The sequence below is a fragment of the Acipenser ruthenus genome, chromosome 7 (genome assembly GCF_902713425.1).
Source record: "Acipenser ruthenus chromosome 7, fAciRut3.2 maternal haplotype, whole genome shotgun sequence".
NCBI classification, from domain to species: domain Eukaryota; kingdom Metazoa; phylum Chordata; class Actinopteri; order Acipenseriformes; family Acipenseridae; genus Acipenser; species Acipenser ruthenus.
The window spans coordinates 54,474,546-54,493,793 of record NC_081195.1 but is presented as its reverse complement, the minus strand read 5'-3'; the positions used below and the strand labels follow the sequence as shown (position 1 = coordinate 54,493,793).

Genomic DNA, 19,248 nt, shown 5'->3' with positions numbered 1-19,248 from the left:
TTTTCCTATGTAGTGCACTATTATTATTATTATTATTATTATTATTATTATTATTATTATTATTATTATTATTACCAGCAACTTAAACTCGCAATAAATAAACGAACAAACTTTTTAAAGTAAGCCGTGTGGAGAATAGAGCAAAAAATCTTACCTTTGGATCCGATGCTTATCTAATAAAGAGAGGGCTATTCTATCATATCACACACATATTCACTCACACAAAAATAAATAAATAAATAAAGGGGTCACCCTTACAAATGTCGTTGCAGGGTTTTTATTTTGTTTCAATGCTCAAGACATACACATGCAGCATCGGCTCAGAATTTGACCATCCTTGTACTTGCTCTGTGAACTTCACGCCCACCATATTTGAATATAACCACGCCTCTCTATTTAATTGGAGCTTTAGCTGTGGGGAGAATAAATACTGTTTGCCTGTTTTTGTCAGAATTATCAATCGACTGGACACAGAATATTTGTTTTGCTAGTTATTAAATTACACCGTTTAGAAAACACATCAGTTTGGTCCAGTATAATATCTGACAGTCTATGTGCCAATCTGTTTCCTAGGCGTTCAGTTTGTACATCTCAGCAGGAAGGAAACGGTAAGTTTATTTGCTTTTTTTTTTTTTTTTTTTATACACCAAAGTAATGATATACAAAGCTGCCTGTATAAAGATAACAAGAGATAACAAAGATATACAGCTATGACCCAAGGTATTGCACCATGCTGTAGAATTAACACATTTTGCTTCATAAAGTAACCTAAAACAATAAAAAAGTTATGTGTGTGAAACCTCAGAAAATAACAGTACCTGTTTCAGTGAAGGGTAAAAGGTGTTACATTTCCAGTAACATTTTCTGTGTTTTCTCTTTTCTAGGGCCCTGATATTTAACAACAGCCCTGAAGGAAACCCCAGAGGATTCTCTGTGTATTTTTTGTTGTTTTAGATTTTACTTGGTGGAGCTCAGGGCCTGTGCCAAGGGGCTGGGGGGGGTTCTCAGGGGCCCAAAGCAACTTAAGTGCCTCCCCCCCCCCCGTAGCGCACTCTGCCTCTGCGCCTGGCCATACTAATCCTTGATTCTAATATTTACATTATTCACACTGCCCTACTACAGTTTGGAAATACTGTAGTATCTATAATGTTGAAACACGTTTACACGGAAAATACAACTGAAATGAAGTATAATAAACATGTTTTGCTTTGTATTTTTTCTTACGAATGGAAGATTCTGTTAGTTCTATGTTTATATGAGGCCAACACTGAAAGTTGAACGGGTGCTATGATACCTAAACGGTTTTAGAGTTCTTATTACAGTTAGCTCATATTGAGGTGGAAGTGACACAGTGGATGGTGAGGTGTGGAAAAAAAGTCTTTATATAGCTTTCAGTCTGCTTCTTGGAAAATATTACTTCAGTTTATCATGTTTTCTTTCCTGTGTGTGATCTCTGATGTACACCCACACAGAAAACTAAAAGACATGTACACTGATTAAGCACTTTTATGTAGAAACATCAGCGGATCTGCTTCTCAAGATATTTTCATTACTTTAAAAGCCTACATTTAAGTTTTGTTTACATATCACTACTTGCTTTCTAGCTTCCAGAAACTAAAAGTAATGATGCTGCACTTATTGGAGTCTGTAAAATAATGCTTTGTTTGCCCAAGTGCACACTGTATTTAGATCACTCTAGTAAAAACAGAAGTTGTTGGTGTCGAAACTGTAAAACATATTTGTTCTCTTAACTCTTTAGAGTGAAAATCTGAGTGAAGCAACAGTTTGCTGTGCTTCTTTTTAAAAGGAATGAATCTGCTTGCACCGTATCATTGATGTAGTAAACTTACTTTCTAATCACCTTGTATGTTTGCATTTCATTTCCGCGTATGTTTGGTGCTCTTGATGACTTGTATATATTTTTGCTCTGACTGTAATAGTAAAACAGTACAGTTCCTAAATGCAATTACTGTACCTGGCATTTGAAAGAGCCAACACCAGTGGGATTTTGCATACAATTTAACAATTTGCAAAGCATACACAGAGGTGGATTAAATACAACTTTTTTGCACTGCAGTGCAGAATACATTTAATGTTTATCTAATTATTTATTGTTGAACTACTACTAAATATTTCTATACCAAGTCTAACCCGTTTCCCTGCTTTTCATTGCAGATTCATACATCTTCCATATGTTTTTGGCAGGCAGGTCAGTCATGGAACCAAATAAAAGAAAGTCATCAACTATAATCCTCTCGAAAGCCTATGTAGAATGGGCTTTTTTAGACAGCCCAGTAGGTGTCTATATGCATTACAGCGTGGTTATTGACTTGTTAAAACAATATTTATCTGTTTGCAATACTAATAGGTTTGTTTTTGCCAGACAAAAGTAAAACAAAAAAGTATATATACATTAATGAAGGTAGTGTTAACACTACAGGTACATTGATATAACAAATGATATCATAGGATTTCTACTATTTAATAAGTTCTTTACTTAGCCAATGTATTAATCTGGTTAGCACTTTATTGACTATTTTAACCATTCTAGTTAGTTATTTAGTTTTCATTTATGCAAATGGTTGGTAGTTTACAGCCTGTTTGAAAGGTTAAATCACTTTAAATCACTGAGACTTGGGATGATGGATGGTGGCCCTGGTGGTGGTACTGATAGGTGACTTTACTTTGTATTAATTCTGAGGTGTCTTATATCAAGGGTTTACTGTATATGTATATATTTGTATAAATTATGTATATATTGCATCACTGTGAATATATAGCCCTTTACCTTTACCAAAGTATGTCTGGCAGCTCTTTTGTACATTGTATTCAGCCTATTGACCAGACTGCACCCAGCTACCTCCAGACCCTTATCTCTCCCTACACCCCCACTCGACCTCTCCGCTCCGCCTGCACTAGAAGACTGGCTCTACCTCCTCTACGCTCCCCTGCCTCCAGAGCCTGCTCCTTCTCCACCCTTGCTCCGCAGTGGTGGAATAACCTTCCTACAGATGTCAGGACTGCCCAGTCCCTGACCACATTCCGGCGCCTCCTTAAGACTCACCTCTTCAGACAGCACCTGTAGAACGCCTCTGTTTTTCCCTTGGGACACTTGAATTGAAAGAAAATAGTAAGTGTAATAAATTATCCAATTAAAAATCGTCTTGCATTTGCTTTGCCATTTCCTACCAATTTGTGGCGATATATAAATATAATTGGAAAATAATAATAATTAAATAAATAAAAATGTCTGGGTACCTTGTTAATACAAACTGAATGATGTCATGGTTAACATTGTCTGTGTCAAGGATTCGACAAAGGGTTACCAGAATTAATTGAATATTTTTTTCTTCAATTCATTGACTCCGTAGCAACTCTGAAGCAGTTTAAATAACTGTATAATAATAACCTACTTGTAATTTAAAAGTTAAACAGCAGGTGTAATTATTGCAGATCACCACAATTCATTGCTATAGTTTTGTACAATACTTTAAAAAAAAAATGTGAGTACAAGCAAGGACAAAAAAAAAAAAAAAACAGTCAGAGCTGAAAACTGGGGTAATCTCAGTTTTCCTGGGGTGCCTGGCAACTCTAAATCAGCAGCATTCAGCAAATCTATATTTGCACCATAGAAGAAAAGCTTTTGTTGCCATATTTGCAATTGACCTTATTCTTGATTAAATGTGTTTCATGTCTGAATAGATGTTATCCCAAAGGTGACTGGCTACTCTTGTAATTACGCTGTGAATACGAAGTCCTTACAAGCGACTACGTTGGCATGACTAGGTACTACTGTAAAATTACCAGACCCCTACGTAGAAAATACGTAGGTCATTTACATTTATTTAGAACACATACTATTTTATGTATTCTGATTGGTCCAAATCAATACGTGTTATTTGAAACATGTACTAAATAATATTTCCACACCAAACTCCTTTTATTTCAGGACACACTCATCCATGGGACATTGCCTCGTAAGAGACAGCAGATGGCACTGACATCACCATATGTAGGGCAGCCACATTCTCATGAAAATGTCAGATTTATGTGGAACTTTTTTGAGTATTGCAAGATTTTCCAATGTCTTTCATGTTACCTGCATGTAAGTGTTTATAACAAAAAGGTTTATCATCAAGAATTTTATCTGTTTTATAGTCTGTATCTATATCTGTCAACACGTGCCAACTGTGTATAATTCAGCATTTGTCTGTATCATAAGGGGTCATCCAAAATTATCATCAATTACAGCAATCTTACAAGTTTTCTATTCCAATTTCGCAATGAAATCCAGTAGTATTGCGTGACAGGCACAATTTTTCAATCTAGCTATATATTTTGTATGTTTAAAAGAAGCTTTTTTGTATGGTACCGTGTATGAGAAACCGATTTTAGACATTATTATTGAATGTATATTAATTAATTGTGCACAAATTTGCACACTGGGGTAGTACAGTTTCAAATAAAAACAAATTTTTCTGCCTTTTAACAATTCATTGTATTTTGATACAATTGTGTGGTGCTGTCTTTCTGTACCATTTGTCATTCAAACGATCACCCATGAGAAAAATAATGGGAGCTTGCTGATGCTCCATTGCCTTCTATGTAGGCTAACATAACAGGATCCTTTTACTTAACCAAAATTAAAATGTCATGTGACAAAAATTACATTTTTGGTGGCTACAGTTCTTTTGCAGGAAGGCATATGAATGTTTCAAGCTATATAAAAATATAATGCATTTGTTAGGTTTCTTGGGAAACATTCTGTTCTGTAAGTCAGTTTGATACAGAGGGTTATAGGTGGTCCCTGATAAGGCAGATTAAAGTTTCCAGAAAGCAAATTTCAGTTAGGCTGTATTATAACAGCGGAAAAAGTGACTAGTAACCACATCGATTGGACAGTTAACTTCAAGATAAATACAAATCACATTTATGTTTAAAACACTAACCGAACCATCTATAAAGTCAAAACAAATGTAAGATTTGAATAACTGAAAAACTGCTCAAAATTAAAACTCAGTTATCCAGGCCCTTCTTTTGCAAGGGGCATGCTTGAAGCACAGTGCATTGTGGGGGCATTTTTTGAGACTTACTCGAAAATGACCGATATGTTCTTTGATGCAAAACAAGACCAGGCCGCTTAATAATGGACCCACATGCCATTAGTCAGTATATGACTGACAGTACAAACACCAACTAGGGATAAGTGATTCAGATAAGTGAGTAAATATAATACGTATTTTTGCACCCATACAAACTTTCTCTTTAATGGAAGCTGAGTTAATAAGATATTTATACAAGAAGGAATGAGCTAAAGTTTTGCTAACAGGCAAGAAGCATGATTTGTAAGTTTGGGGATTTAATTTGGATTTAAAATAGGTTATTCTTCAGACAAGACCTTTTTCACCTGGGTTATTAATAAATAATGCCTAGGAATCTAAATGTATTTACCTATACTTTAAATATTTTCAGTGTGGAATATTGGGGGGCTACGAATACCATAAAGGATATGTTAATAATAGGCTTTATGGCTAGAATGATTCCAGCTGTGACTACAAGACCGCTGTACCACAGATGAAACAGTTTTTCTTTTATCCAGACATTGTTCATTTGGGGGAGATCTGAGCCTGAAGGGTTGACCTTTTTAAGCATGACGTGTATTGTACTTTGATTACTTTGTAACTTGTATTGGTTATGAATGGGTGAGTTGTATTGATGGAGCTTGTATAGTCTTTTCTTGACCAGACCACCCATGGACATAAGATAGCAATCTCAATGGTTTTGTTTTGTTTCGTTTGATAAATAAAAGTTAAAGCAAATATTGTTAAAGCAAGTCAAGATAAAGCAAGCCAAGATAGCGGTAGCTTGGTGTTGTTTTTGGGGTTTGGTTATTTTGAAGAGTGCAGAGTTTTTGTTCAGCATTTTGTTTTGTTCCTGTGTTTTGTTTAAACTGCAGTTAAAGCACCTTGGCACAGTTTTAATAATCACAAATAACAAAACAAACAAAACACAGGAACAAAACAAAGGGCTGAACAAAAACCTGCAAAATCTTCAAAGTAAACAAAACCCAAAATATAACATCCAAGCTAACTAAAAATGCCAAATTATGGAAAAATGCAGCAGTGTAACCATACTATTATGCCATTTTTTTAAACAGTGAAAGTCAGACAGTGAAAAAACAAGGGAGCACTGTTTTTGTAAATGATATCTTGTGAGGAGATGGAGATGGAGTGTCTGTCACAATGAACTATTCACACAACACGCAGTCCTCAGCAATGACAAACAGAGGAGTGGGTGCCTTAGCATGTGCCTTAGCTGCCACCTTGTGGCCTGATCATCGCTTTAAACAAACTTGCTTGTAATGATATTGTATATTTAAAGGGGTTATAGCTAATTATGTAATTCAATAAATCATACCACTGAGGTTTTCAAAGCAGCACAGTTTATAGAACCAGGAGAGTGAAATTCTGTCCATCGTCTTCATTTCCTTTCATTAGCAACCAGCTGCTTACTTCTAATGACTGTCATACTGACACAGCTAGTGACATTTTACCTTTTACCCCTAAGAAAATATTGAGGTAAATGACGTACAAAGTACAATTGTAACTGACTACCTGAAAGTAAGGCAAAAAAATATTTACTCTTAGAAAAACACAGAGACCTTTAAAATGGCAACTGCATTGGGCAACAAGACAGTCAAGCAGCTCTGGATTTGAATATAAAACCGATAAACATAAATGCAAGTTACCCTTTATATCAACCCAAAAAGCAGACTTGAGCATGTGCAGGCATCTTAATTTTTATTTCTTCTTCTAAATACACCAATTCATAATGAAGTAAGAAATAGAATAGTCTTTTTAGGGTTATAATTTACTATAACACTAAACAGACATACAGATGTGTTTGAATGTGGAAACAGTATATAGTGTGGCAGTAAAAACTTTTTTAAACAGAATCTAAAAAAAAACAAAAACAAAAAAAAAAAAACAGTAATTGAAAACAAATCCAGTACAGCAGCACAACTAAATTGTATTTCAAGGATATACAGTATACACAACAATAACAGCCTTTCCCTTTTAGTAATCAAATAAGTAAATGCAATGCTAAAAAATCTTCCTAGATCAATAGATCACCCTAATTACATACCATAAACCAGTGCACTAGAAAACAGGCAATGCAAGTGTTTAAATGTATGTACACTGCAGTCATGTAATTAGAATTATGTTTGAGAATGTTAATGATTGTATTATTAGTTAAAGTTTTCTTGCAATTATCATATTGTGGACTTTGATGTGATAAAAATTGAATCCTGTGGTCACAATAATTTCTGTTTTAATTTACACATATATTGTATTACCAGTACCCATATAGACACATTAACAAGGTTTAAAATGGAAAATAAATCATGAAAGATTTTATAGACACATGTTGGCTTAAGTAATCAATAATTAATCACAACGTCACATGCAGGGTTTACTGCCAGAAGTATATACATTATATGTGCTTGTATATCTGTCATATCCAACAGGATTATGCTAACATTGAAATGTATATACAGAAACTTTAGTTCTGCTATTAGGTTGTACATTATAATGCTAATGGGAATTACTAATTAGTTCAACTGCCCCCTTGTGACCAAATATTTAATTGTCTAATGCTGGTTGTACCCTAACAGTACTATGTGATTAAGTTATGCTTGTATGTATGACATTTACTGGAAACTTCATTAAAAAGCTAAAGTAAAAATCAAAATAGTCCTGTATATATTTTGTTCACTATTATAAAGTTTATATTTAAGTGGCTGTTCAAATATATATATATATATATATATATATATATATATATACATATATATATATATATATATATATATATATATTTTTACTTTGGATCACTGAATCAATCCTGACCTGAACCTCATTCTGAGAGCAGTCCATTCATCCTGGTCTCTCTCAAGACTGCTGATTCTGATGTATTATTTAAGGGCTATGTGTGGTAAAATAATACCCACCAGAGTCTGAAAACACCAAACTAATTTCACTTGTGACCTGAGTCACATTTGAAAGAGGCCAGTGAATTAGTCTGCAGCACCAAAAGATTTTTTGTGCAGTTTGAAATACAACAACAGCCATAAAGGTACAGTAAACTATTCATTTATAAACCATCTTATTGGCTTGGTTTACATGCAATAATTAAAAGAAGTCTCACTTTTTTGCCACACTAGTATGGTAGGACTTTTTGGACAATTTGGTCTTACATGTAGTTTTCTTAAGTCGAATAACCTAATTAATATTAAAATCTGGGAGAGTGCATTTTTAATGTTTCTGTCAATGTTCCAATTAGGCCTTGCGCGACGCCTGATATTGTTCAGCTTTCTTAAACTGGGTTTACAAGAAGCTTTTTGATCATGCAAGTGCTGCCTGTCTCATTTGGCCATTAAAAAAAAAAAAATAACATGTTCTGCATATCACCCAAAAACTATTTTTTTTAAAAATACCACCATTTTATATGAAAGTGCTTTTCTATTAATTTTTTGCTAAACATTTTTTGACTGCATATATATTTATATGCATATTATACATCCATAATATACAAGGCTCCCTACAGAAGGCTGCTTCTGCAATTCTGATCCTATGGTAGTCTATTAACAGAGCTAAAATCCAGCACTACCTTAATGATAAAAAAAAAAAAAAAATCCAGTCAAAATGTTTCGTACAGTACATGTTTTAAATACTGGTTTTCTACAATAGGCTACCCTACCCTAGCCATGCAAAAAACAAACAAACATCAATTTGCGTGACTTTTTAGCGTGAGAAGGCGATCTGCCTACTCTTTTTAGCCAAACAATGTTTTGCCCAGAACTTTCTTTAGCATGAGGAATGTGTGTGTTATGTATGTGTTATGTCGTATTCACATGACAATGGAGAGATAATTTGGAGTTTAACTGCATGTAAATCATGCTATTGAAAGCTGTGACTGCTCAATATGTATTTTTTTTCTCTGGAAACACGTGTGTAAGGAAAATAAAATATCTTACAATAAAATGAGCAATATGTGTCATTAACGGTGAACTTATATTTTCCCAAAATGTCTTTTCCCAAAATATTATTGAAAAGGACCCTCTAAGTTAGAAAATGTGCCTGCTCAGAACAGCCCTTGTTGTGTTTTTGAAGTGATCGTGTTTCTTGTAATTCTTTGGGTATCTCCAGATACTAAACATGTCAGGGCAGGGTTTGCACCATGATGAACATTTCTTATTGGTGCTGTTCTCTGTATAATCATGCGGTTTCACAAGTTGTCATCAATACTCCTATGTATTGTTTGTTTTAACCACAGAACTGTAAACATATTTTATATTGTTAGATGTATTGTTAATCGCCATCACATATAAACCAATAAGTAAAAACTATAAAACAGATTAATATACATCTAAAGATAAAGCTTCTCCTTTCAGGATTTGAGCAGACACAGATTTAAGTGAACCAGCTGGACAAAAAGATAATCAAAGGTGGCAAAAAAACTGTGGGGTGGATTAATTAAGTTAATTACTAACAGATGTTTATAGTTGCCTAAGCAAAGAGACAGTGGAGGTCTATTGTACAAAGTTACATGGTAAAAAGTGAACACTGAAACTTTATTCAATAAACCAATCAATCATTTATTTAACCTGGTTTAAAATTTGATTTACAGTGACCAAATAGCCAAAACACTGATACATCTCAACCATACATTCATCCAAATTACAGAATATAGCCTAACCTTATATTTTATTATTATTATTAATAATAATAATAATAATAATAATAATAATAATAATAATAACTATCTCTGGTTAGCAGCTCTGTTATAATCCATCAGCAACTGTTGTCAACAGATCTTTGTAACTCAATACAGGCCTGTGGTTTCTGGAGTCCTATACTGGGGTGGATGCACTGGGGAGAATATTTATTTTAGCAGAATCATTTTAGAGCCTATTATCCAGGTTTAATATATTGTGCACTTTAGCAGAGGGACTGATACCAGGCAGTTATGTCGCTCCCATACTTGTAATCTGAAGAAGAAAACAGGCCACCAGTATACTACAGTATTCCTTCATTATGATTAAAGTGCACTTGATTTTCCAAGATCAGCTGCTAGAAGATGAATAAACAGCTCATTTTATAGAACCTGACTATGGGGTGTTTAGGTGGTGACTCCTATGTCTAAATACATCACCTGTGGGATTTCACTAATCATGCTGCCCTGATTGTGTCCTGCAAGTTGAAGACTCATATGATCAATACGTTTGCTGTTATGCCATGCCAAATTGGCTTCCTTACTTTATAATCAACCTGTTTTATTAAGGATGCTTTTGTGATGTTGCAAGATAAGCTTGCAACATTGCGCAGAGCTGAGCGCCTACGGAAACGCTACAAAAAGAAGGAGCGTGCGAGAGCTAACTTTTATAAAGACCCATTCAAATTTGTAAAGAAGTTATTCACCAGTGAGAAGAATGGCACACTAAAAGCATCTAAGGTTGAGCTGGAGAGATATTTGGAGGAAACACATACAGATTCAAAAAGGCAGGAGCCTATGTCAATTCCGTCAGACATCCCACCTATCAATCCACCAGAATACCAAATGGAGGACTGTGCACCTAAGTGGAAAGAAATAGAGCAAGCTGTGAAAAAAGCAAGGGCTTCATCATCTCCAGGGCCTAATGGAGTTCCGTACAGAGTGTACAAGAGTGCTTCAGGAGTTCTACGAATTCTGTGGAAATTGATGAAAGTGGCATGGGAAAAACAGGTTGTACCAAGAGCATGGCGCCGAGCAGGTGGAGTCTTTATACCTAAAGAAAAAGATTCTACAAGCATCAGTCAGTTTCGTCCCATTTCCCTATTAAACGTAGAAGGCAAGATTTTCTTCAGCATTATTGCTCAGAGATTGTCAGCTTACCTATTAAAGAACTGCTTCATTGACACTTCAATACAAAAAGCGGGCATTCCAGGTTTCCCAGGTTGCTTAGAACACATCAATGTGATCTGGCAACAAATTCAATCAGCTAAAAAGGAGAGGAAGGAGCTCCATGTGACATTCCTGGATTTGGCTAATGCATATGGTTCAGTGCCACATGAACTACTTTGGGCAGCATTTGATTTTTTCAGTGTACCGATGACAATAACAAATTTAGTGAAAGCCTATTTTGGAGATTTGCAATTCAGTTTTTCAACTTCAGAATTCAGCACTACATGGCAATGCCTAGAGGTTGGAATAATGGCAGGATGCACCATTTCTCCACTGGCTTTTACCATGGCAATGGAAGTAATCATTAGGGCATCAAAATGGGTAGTAGGAGGAGAGCGCTTGGCTTCTGGAATGCGACTACCACCAATTCGAGCATACATGGATGACATGACAACCATGACTACAACAGTAGCCTGCACTAATCGATTATTGGGCAAATTAACCAATAACATTGAATGGGCACGAATGCAATTCAAGCCCACTAAATCAAGGAGCATCTCTATAATTAAAGGCAAAGTAGTAGATAAAACATTCTTCATTAATGGTGAGGCAATACCAACAGTGTCTGAGAAGCCAGTGAAGAGTCTTGGGAGATGGTACGACGGGGATCTAAAGGACACAGTTCGTGTGGGAGAAGTTAGACAACAAGCAGTGGAAGGGTTGAAGAGCATAGACAGCTGCGCTCTACCAGGTAAACTAAAACTCTGGTGCTTTCAGTTTGGTCTACTGCCGAGGTTGCTGTGGCCACTGACTGTGTACGAGGTTTCTTTGACAACAGTAGAGAAGCTGGAAGCTTTAATCAGTTCATACATCAGGAAATGGTTGGGAGTTCCACGCTGCCTCAGCAGAGTGGGACTTTATGGTAAAGGAATACTGCAGCTACCAGTCTCTGCTCTAACCGAGGAGTTTAAGTGCGCCAAGGTCAGACTGGAAATGACATTAGTAGAGTCACGCGATAAATGCGTAAGGGAGGCAGCACCTGTGTTGAAAACTGGAAGAAAGTGGGCGGCAAAGAAAGCTGTGGAAGATGCAAAGGCTGCCCTTCGAATTGGTGATATCATGGGGCAAGTTCAGCATGGAAGAGGGGGTCTTGGTTTCAGTTCAACTCCTCCTACATGGCACAAGGCGGCCCCAGCTCAAAGAAGGAAGCTGGTAGTCAACGAGGTGCAAAAGCAGGAGGAGAGGATGAGGTGTATAAAGGCCATTTCCCAGGCCAAACAGGGAGAATGGATGAGATGGGAGAGTGTGGAACAACGCAAGATTGGCTGGCAAGACCTATGGTCAATGGAACAGAGCAGGATCAGTTTCCTCATCAGGTCAACATATGATGTTCTCCCATCACCACAGAACCTAAACCTCTGGGTAGGAGAGGATCCCTCATGTCCTTTGTGTTCATCACCTGCAACATTAAGGCACATTTTGACAGGATGTAAGGTGGCTCTTAGCCAAGGTCGGTTTACTTGGCGCCATGACCAGGTGCTGCGATGTTTGGCCTTAGCATTGGAAGACAAGCGTAACATGACCAATAAGTTGCCACCTGTTCCATCAAAACATTACACACAAAAGACAACATTCCTCCGCCCAGGAGAGCAACCACCAAGAAAAGGTGTTAAAACCAATCCTCGCCCAGGACAACTGGAAGCTGCTAGAGACTGGAATATGCTGGCAGATGTTGGTCAACGGCTTATTTTTCCACCTGAGATTGCCACCACTAACCTTCGACCAGATATTGTCTTGTGGTCTGGATCAGCACGCCTTGTTCACCTGGTAGAGTTAACAGTGCCATGGGAGGACGCTGTAGATGAGGCGTATGAGAGGAAGAAACTGCGGTATGCTCAACTAGCCACTGAAGCGGAACAGCGAGGATGGAGAGTTCGGGTTTACCCAGTGGAAGTGGGTTGTCGAGGATTTGTGGCACACTCTACAACCCGGTTTCTCAGAGACGTCGGATTCAGTGGCCAAGAGTTGCGTCGCACAGTGAAGAACTTATCTGAAGCAGCAGAGAGGAGCAGCAACTGGCTGTGGTTGAGACGGAAAGATTCTGGCTGGGGACAGGTAAGTAAGCTGGGCTGAGTTGAGTGGGGGACGGAGGGGGGTGATGCTGGGACGCCAGAATCACCGTCGAGCCCTCTTGAGGTGTCGTGGGCTAGTCGACGAAACACTGAGGATGGAAGGTGCCCACTTGAAAACCCCAGAGATGTACCCTACTTAGCTCAATCCAGACGGTTGTCATGCTGATGCGCTGGGGAGGCCGCACTTTGGTTGATCCCCGGAGCCAGCATCGCAGCCGTTGTGTGTGCTGATGCGCCAGGGAGGCAAAATAAGCTGATCCCTGGAGCCAGCATTACACTTCAGCCATTAACACCAGACAGAAGGATATCTACATCATCATATGGAAGGAAACGTAAATGGATGGAGACGCATATGGATCACATTAGTTTACTGTAAAGCTACGTCTTAGTTGGTGCTTATCTTGGCGAGAGCCGAGTTCAAATCAGCATGAAGTTTTAACATCTACTCTCGTGTAATGGAAATCATGAAGATCTGGATACGTCCAGTGACTGCTGTGAATAGTGCAGCTGGCAACAAGGGAAAGACCTTGTGACAGCCTGGAGAGACAGCTGACAGGAGGAAAGAGACCCCATTGGGGCTGGTAAGGGTTAGCTACCCTTGTCGGCAGTATCCAGCTCTGTGTTTACAGGATGCTGGAGACACCCGCCCAAGGCTTCTAAGAAATTAAAGAGAAAAATACCCCTAGAGTCTGCGAGAGCGGGGGCGGAAGATGACTCAACGTTGGACAACACGGTTAACGACTTAGGAACGGAAACGGATATGAGTATGGAGAGTACTTCACAAAAGACTAGTTCAAGATCTGCAGTTAACAAAGACATGGAACTCCAGGTTTGTGTCTGCGGCTGGAGCAAGGCGACAACGGTCAGGGGTTTGAAGATTCATCAAGGGAGAATGAAATGCTTGAGGGAGAAGGGACAAGGGCCTCGCATTGATCAGTACTTCTTACGAAGTCAGTCAAGTCAGTCGAATGAAATCCAGCGACAGGAAGCAAACCACAGTTCGCAGGATATCAGCACCCCTGTCATAGATGTGAGGAGGACTTGCATGGACACAGTTAGTGATGAACCTAATGATCCTTGTGAACCCGGTCAGACAAACCAGCATAAGAGAGAAAAGAACCTCAACGGGCACAAGCCTGGAGTTAAATGGCCAAGAGCTTGTGAGAAAACTGCATGGGACACAGTAAACACAGATCTCTGCGTTGCATTGGAAAGATTAAGTGGAACAGTTGAAAAGAAGCTGGATAAATTTGGGGACATCATCTACGCATATGGAAGTGAGAGGTTTGGAGTTGAAAAAAGGAAGGAAAAAGTACAAACTATTCCTGGAAAGTCTAGACGGCAGCAGGAGATTGAACGCTTAGTTAGAGAAAGGAGACAGCTGAGGAACCAATGGAGAAGAGCAGAACAAAGTCAGAAGGAGGGACTCAATCTCTTACAAAGGGTCATAAAAGATAAGCTTGCAACATTGCGCAGAGCTGAGCGCCTACGGAAACGCTACAAAAAGAAGGAGCGTGCGAGAGCTAACTTTTATAAAGACCCATTCAAATTTGTAAAGAAGTTATTCACCAGTGAGAAGAATGGCACACTAAAAGCATCTAAGGTTGAGCTGGAGAGATATTTGGAGGAAACACATACAGATTCAAAAAGGCAGGAGCCTATGTCAATTCCGTCAGACATCCCACCTATCAATCCACCAGAATACCAAATGGAGGACTGTGCACCTAAGTGGAAAGAAATAGAGCAAGCTGTGAAAAAAGCAAGGGCTTCATCATCTCCAGGGCCTAATGGAGTTCCGTACAGAGTGTACAAGAGTGCTTCAGGAGTTCTACGAATTCTGTGGAAATTGATGAAAGTGGCATGGGAAAAACAGGTTGTACCAAGAGCATGGCGCCGAGCAGGTGGAGTCTTTATACCTAAAGAAAAAGATTCTACAAGCATCAGTCAGTTTCGTCCCATTTCCCTATTAAACGTAGAAGGCAAGATTTTCTTCAGCATTATTGCTCAGAGATTGTCAGCTTACCTATTAAAGAACTGCTTCATTGACACTTCAATACAAAAAGCGGGCATTCCAGGTTTCCCAGGTTGCTTAGAACACATCAATGTGATCTGGCAACAAATTCAATCAGCTAAAAAGGAGAGGAAGGAGCTCCATGTGACATTCCTGGATTTGGCTAATGCATATGGTTCAGTGCCACATGAACTACTTTGGGCAGCATTTGATTTTTTCAGTGTACCGATGACAATAACAAATTTAGTGAAAGCCTATTTTGGAGATTTGCAATTCAGTTTTTCAACTTCAGAATTCAGCACTACATGGCAATGCCTAGAGGTTGGAATAATGGCAGGATGCACCATTTCTCCACTGGCTTTTACCATGGCAATGGAAGTAATCATTAGGGCATCAAAATGGGTAGTAGGAGGAGAGCGCTTGGCTTCTGGAATGCGACTACCACCAATTCGAGCATACATGGATGACATGACAACCATGACTACAACAGTAGCCTGCACTAATCGATTATTGGGCAAATTAACCAATAACATTGAATGGGCACGAATGCAATTCAAGCCCACTAAATCAAGGAGCATCTCTATAATTAAAGGCAAAGTAGTAGATAAAACATTCTTCATTAATGGTGAGGCAATACCAACAGTGTCTGAGAAGCCAGTGAAGAGTCTTGGGAGATGGTACGACGGGGATCTAAAGGACACAGTTCGTGTGGGAGAAGTTAGACAACAAGCAGTGGAAGGGTTGAAGAGCATAGACAGCTGCGCTCTACCAGGTAAACTAAAACTCTGGTGCTTTCAGTTTGGTCTACTGCCGAGGTTGCTGTGGCCACTGACTGTGTACGAGGTTTCTTTGACAACAGCTGGAAGCTTTAATCAGTTCATACATCAGGAAATGGTTGGGAGTTCCACGCTGCCTCAGCAGAGTGGGACTTTATGGTAAAGGAATACTGCAGCTACCAGTCTCTGCTCTAACCGAGGAGTTTAAGTGCGCCAAGGTCAGACTGGAAATGACATTAGTAGAGTCACGCGATAAATGCGTAAGGGAGGCAGCACCTGTGTTGAAAACTGGAAGAAAGTGGGCGGCAAAGAAAGCTGTGGAAGATGCAAAGGCTGCCCTTCGAATTGGTGATATCATGGGGCAAGTTCAGCATGGAAGAGGGGGTCTTGGTTTCAGTTCAACTCCTCCTACATGGCACAAGGCGGCCCCAGCTCAAAGAAGGAAGCTGGTAGTCAACGAGGTGCAAAAGCAGGAGGAGAGGATGAGGTGTATAAAGGCCATTTCCCAGGCCAAACAGGGAGAATGGATGAGATGGGAGAGTGTGGAACAACGCAAGATTGGCTGGCAAGACCTATGGTCAATGGAACAGAGCAGGATCAGTTTCCTCATCAGGTCAACATATGATGTTCTCCCATCACCACAGAACCTAAACCTCTGGGTAGGAGAGGATCCCTCATGTCCTTTGTGTTCATCACCTGCAACATTAAGGCACATTTTGACAGGATGTAAGGTGGCTCTTAGCCAAGGTCGGTTTACTTGGCGCCATGACCAGGTGCTGCGATGTTTGGCCTTAGCATTGGAAGACAAGCGTAACATGACCAATAAGTTGCCACCTGTTCCATCAAAACATTACACACAAAAGACAACATTCCTCCGCCCAGGAGAGCAACCACCAAGAAAAGGTGTTAAAACCAATCCTCGCCCAGGACAACTGGAAGCTGCTAGAGACTGGAATATGCTGGCAGATGTTGGTCAACGGCTTATTTTTCCACCTGAGATTGCCACCACTAACCTTCGACCAGATATTGTCTTGTGGTCTGGATCAGCACGCCTTGTTCACCTGGTAGAGTTAACAGTGCCATGGGAGGACGCTGTAGATGAGGCGTATGAGAGGAAGAAACTGCGGTATGCTCAACTAGCCACTGAAGCGGAACAGCGAGGATGGAGAGTTCGGGTTTACCCAGTGGAAGTGGGTTGTCGAGGATTTGTGGCACACTCTACAACCCGGTTTCTCAGAGACGTCGGATTCAGTGGCCAAGAGTTGCGTCGCACAGTGAAGAACTTATCTGAAGCAGCAGAGAGGAGCAGCAACTGGCTGTGGTTGAGACGGAAAGATTCTGGCTGGGGACAGGTAAGTAAGCTGGGCTGAGTTGAGTGGGGGACGGAGGGGGGTGATGCTGGGACGCCAGAATCACCGTCGAGCCCTCTTGAGGTGTCGTGGGCTAGTCGACGAAACACTGAGGATGGAAGGTGCCCACTTGAAAACCCCAGAGATGTACCCTACTTAGCTCAATCCAGACGGTTGTCATGCTGATGCGCTGGGGAGGCCGCACTTTGGTTGATCCCCGGAGCCAGCATCGCAGCCGTTGTGTGTGCTGATGCGCCAGGGAGGCAAAATAAGCTGATCCCTGGAGCCAGCATTACACTTCAGCCATTAACACCAGACAGAAGGATATCTACATCATCATATGGAAGGAAACGTAAATGGATGGAGACGCATATGGATCACATTAGTTTACTGTAAAGCTACGTCTTAGTTGGTGCTTATCTTGGCGAGAGCCGAGTTCAAATCAGCATGAAGTTTTAACATCTACTCTCGTGTAATGGAAATCTTAGGGTTATAATATGTTATGTGCTGTAAAAGTCAATTATTAAAACATACATCTAAAATATAGAATACGTTTATTTTACAGGTATAATGAAATGCATTGACTTCAACATATCTTATAATAAACTGTAACTCATAGTATTTATAATATAGGGTATATTTTAAATGTTTTTGAAGTATTTAACATATAATAATACACCTTTGATTGACCCACGGCTTAAAAAAACAACACCTTTATCATTTAGCCATTACCAGAGACATTCAGGCAAGAAAGAAAACATAGGGATGTTTAGTTTAGTACAGAGGCGACTGCTGCATCACCTGTCTTCACCTGATCTGCAAAGATCACCTAAGCGCTTGAAAAATGGGTAATTGGACCTTGGGGGTATTTGTTAGAAACTGAAGTACGGTAATATAATAAATATCAGAGACTTTATCAACAGTGTCTACTTCTCTTTCTGAAAGAAGATGTTTTAGGAGCTAAAATGTGTGTTGCCTTGGTGATAATAAGCCCTGATTTCAATAAGCTATTTTACTGGAGGCAGTAGAGCTGTAAAACTGTTGTTTGCTTCCCAATTAGCAAATTCCACCTGCGAGTATAACAATGAGAAAACACTTGAACATATTTTAACAGGCAGTGTTTACAGAGGGGAGGTTTAATAGCGAGTAGCAGAGGTTACAACTACATTTAGATTTAGATGCAGATTTTTAAAACATTTGTTTGCTGTTTTAAATGTGTGGTTTAACAGAAACTTGGTTATGACATAGATCTAATGAATTAACCTATCCAGTTCTTACTAATAGTCTGATGCAGTGGTGTCTATTCAGCACACTCCAAATGTCCAATATAATCAAATTCTCTTACTTGATTGGTATCAACTGACCTGAATACTATTTTTTTTCTTTCGTCTTTTGTTTTATTTAACCAGGAATAAACCATTGAGACAATTGATTATGTTATTTACAATGGGAGACATACACACTTAGGCAAAATCAGTAATAATCTCTCAAAACACTGATAAAGGCATAATCTGAAACTACTATTTCAAGTTATGGATGCTCTAATAAAAATGCTTCACCAACTCTACTAACACAATGGCTGTCCTTTGAATCGGTACAGGCAACTCCATCTATCCATTATTCATAGGCGACAGAGATTCGGTTTTGACAAGAAATTCCAAAATGCAAACAGACAATGAAGTCATCAAATGGAAGTCCCATACATTTCAATCCTTCTGCTTCAGGAGATTTTGATGTCACTGAAGTAATTTTCTACATGATTTTGTCAAAAGAAAAATTCACAGGGAAATCCTACAGTTGGGTCTGTAAAGGGGATTTTCTGTCCTTACTTGTATCCTACATTTCAAATACCTAACATCACCAGATAAACTACAAAACAGGAAGAAGTTTTCTCTCTTCCCACTCCCACTCACTCACAACCCTGCCGGAATTCAAATGACATTGCAAAACAAACTGGAAACTCTGTTGATTATATAAATGCTACATTTTTTTTCTTATTTTAATAAGCTGCATTTTAATAAAATTGTATTCTGGGT

The 19,248-nt window shown here is 39.0% G+C and overlaps 1 protein-coding gene and 1 long non-coding RNA gene across 8 annotated transcripts in view; one reads left to right on the top strand and one right to left on the bottom strand.

Moving 5' to 3' along the window:
• Window positions 1-19,248, bottom strand: part of LOC117415594 (protein kinase C theta type) — a 58,469-nt gene that overhangs the window by 22,996 nt on the left and 16,225 nt on the right. For 2 of the 6 annotated variants that reach the window (XM_034026144.3, XM_034026145.3), the window contains exon 1: window positions 155-369. The exons of the other annotated variants lie outside the window; for them this stretch is intronic. The gene's annotated coding sequence lies outside the window, so the exon portion shown is untranslated. Of the gene's footprint in view, window positions 1-154; window positions 370-19,248 lie in introns of those variants that run through there. 6 annotated transcript variants of the gene reach the window in all.
• On the top strand, window positions 408-4,668 carry LOC117415596 (uncharacterized). 2 transcript variants are annotated; one of them, XR_009329186.1, is made up of 3 exons: window positions 408-608; window positions 885-3,130; window positions 3,703-3,943. It is a non-coding gene; the product is annotated as an uncharacterized LOC117415596 (long non-coding RNA). The 2 variants fall into 2 exon arrangements; XR_009329185.1 differs by lacking the exon at window positions 3,703-3,943 and adding an exon at window positions 3,950-4,668 and having other exon boundaries at window positions 409-608.